Source organism: Amphimedon queenslandica, unplaced genomic scaffold (assembly GCF_000090795.2).
Source record: "Amphimedon queenslandica unplaced genomic scaffold, v1.1 AMPQUscaffold_8190_Cont19864, whole genome shotgun sequence".
NCBI classification, from domain to species: domain Eukaryota; kingdom Metazoa; phylum Porifera; class Demospongiae; order Haplosclerida; family Niphatidae; genus Amphimedon; species Amphimedon queenslandica.
Window position 1 is genome coordinate 1 of NW_003551531.1, and position 2,404 is coordinate 2,404.

The 2,404-nt window shown below is 36.1% G+C and overlaps 1 long non-coding RNA gene across 1 annotated transcript; it reads right to left on the reverse strand.

The window, feature by feature from the left end:
• Window positions 1-792: 792 nt before the first annotated feature.
• LOC109591435 (uncharacterized) lies at window positions 793-1,466 on the reverse strand. The gene is made up of 2 exons (XR_002189815.1): window positions 1,044-1,466; window positions 793-998 (listed from the first exon to the last, which is right to left on the reverse strand). It is a non-coding gene; the product is annotated as an uncharacterized LOC109591435 (long non-coding RNA).
• Between the last annotated feature and the right edge of the window lie 938 nt (window positions 1,467-2,404).

The following is a 2,404-nucleotide window of genomic DNA, read 5'->3' on the forward strand; positions in this document are numbered from 1 at the left end:
TCGAATCCGGTCAGGACTACTGAGTAAAATTATGCTGCAGTTTTGATTTTTTTTTTCTTTTTTAAAAATATCTTTTTTGCAATTTTTTTCTTTTTGGCTTTTTTTGGGTCAAGAAATAGCACCCTCTCGTACATCTTAGCCTCCGGGGTCGTAGGGTTGGGATTGGGGCCGGGGTTTAGTGTTTAGTTTTTAGAGCACCCTCTCGTACATCTTAGCCTCCGGGGTCGTAGGGTTGGGATTGGGGTTTAGTGTTTAGTTTAGAGCACCCTCTCGTACATCTTAGCCTCCGGGATCGTAGGGTTTTGGGGTTAGGGTTTAGTGTTTCTTGATAAAAAGACTAAGTTCCATTTTGCACTATTGCGCATGCGCACAAGCTCTTTTACGGAGAAAAACGGACTGCCGGAGCTCTAGCATTGCAAACTACGTCCGGTTACCGGAGCTGTAGACACAGCCTATATTGTATTCTATTATTCCCATCTTATTCAAAAATTTTTGCATAAAAAATAGATAGCAGCTAAAGAGTAATTAGACTATGCCTTCTATAAAATGAAAATATTTTAAAATTTATTAAGAGCTCAAAGAAGTTTTTTTATAAAAATAATTATTTCAAAATTTTTTTGCCCACTAGATCTAGCTCTTCATAAATAAGTTAAACATAAATTATTCATTGAATATAGAGGTGTGTCTCTACTTGCAAATATATCTAACCCAGTGAAGACTAGCGCTTTCTCATATGTAATTTATAGTGTATTTGGAAGCTGAAAGACAGGGCTTTTCTAAGGATATACTGAATAATTTACAAATTACTTCATTACAAACTCTTGCTTCGTGGATTCTAACTCTCACTAGTACAATTCAATTGGGAAATGAAACTAAGCTTTTATTCACATTATAAATTACTCTGCAAAGTGACAAACAGAATTATTGAGAGAAAACATTAGGCCTCTTGTTGCATCAATTTCACTTGAATAGGAATACTATTTCACCAGATATTGTTCCTAAAGAAGTAAAATCAAGGGTAAATTGTGACATTCACAAATTACTTCATTACAAACTCGTGCTTTGTGGATTATGATAACTCTCACTAGTACAATTCAATTGGGAAATTAAACTAAGCTCTTTCAAATGGTCAAATTGTTTATTTTGACAAGCTTTGAGGATAAAACTCAGTGAAAAGAGGAAAAAGTGCCATATCGTTCACATTATAAATTACTCTGCAAAGTGACAAACAGAATTATTGAGAGAAAACATTAGGCCTCTTGTTGCATCAATTTCACTTGAATAGGAATACTATTTCACCAGATACTGTTCCTAAAGAAGTGAAATCAAGGGTAAATTGTGACAAAAAAAAATATAAGTGGGCGGATGCATAGAGTTATGGTGGATGGAGGTTGCATGGGCTACGCGCACTCTTCCGTTTTTAATCCATCTCCTGACCCATCACTTAGCATGATAGACTCCATCAGTGGCGGATCTGGGCCCGGGCCTAGACGGGCCATGGCCCGGGCATCAGAAGTCAGTAATGAGATTCATTAGATGCAATGTATACAATTCCCTGCCTCAAGTTTAGATAAAGCAAACCACAAGCCACACCAGAGTACCTACAAGTGCTTCAAGGGCATTCTAAGCACTGCATAAATAAGGAAATTGTCATAAAAATAGCCAAAAGATGCATAACCATAAAATAACTGGTTGAAAAGTGGACACACCCACTTCCTGGCCCTACCATTAACTTGCACCCAGATCCGCCACTGGACTCCATGCCCAGTTACTGTATGACTCCCATGAACAAAACACCCCTCAGAGTATCAGATAACCATGATAACCATGATAACCGGTTATTGCAAAATTTAAAGGAACCGAAAACCCCTATATTTGGCCACCTATGCTATCTTAAGAAGAAGCACATCAGTGTAGTAAGGCTTTTGTATAGAGCAGAAAGGGTTATTAAACCAAACTATGAATAATTAATTTAAGTTTATAACAGGTCAATGAATTAATTTCCAGTCCGTAACCAATCCCAGTTCCGTTTGTCTAATATATTTCTGTTATTATGGCTATTTTTTGAAATCAGTCAATTTTTGAATTAAAAGAAAAGGCTATATATATAGCCCATGGCTTTTCCTAAAAATGGCTCATGAATCACCCCAAATTTTTATCATGCTTTCTAATACACATTGATACACTTATGCTATGTAGCAAGTTTGAGCTGTTTTAGACAAATATTTGTTGAGTTATGGCCATTTTGTGAAAAGTTCAAATTTCGAAAAAATGCCCTGTACTATTGTTTTCTGAAAAATGGCTCAAAGATTACCCCAAAATTTTTGATACCACATTGATGCCCTTATGCTCTGTAACAAGTTTGAGCTTTTTCCAACAAATATTTTTCAAGTTATGAGCAAAA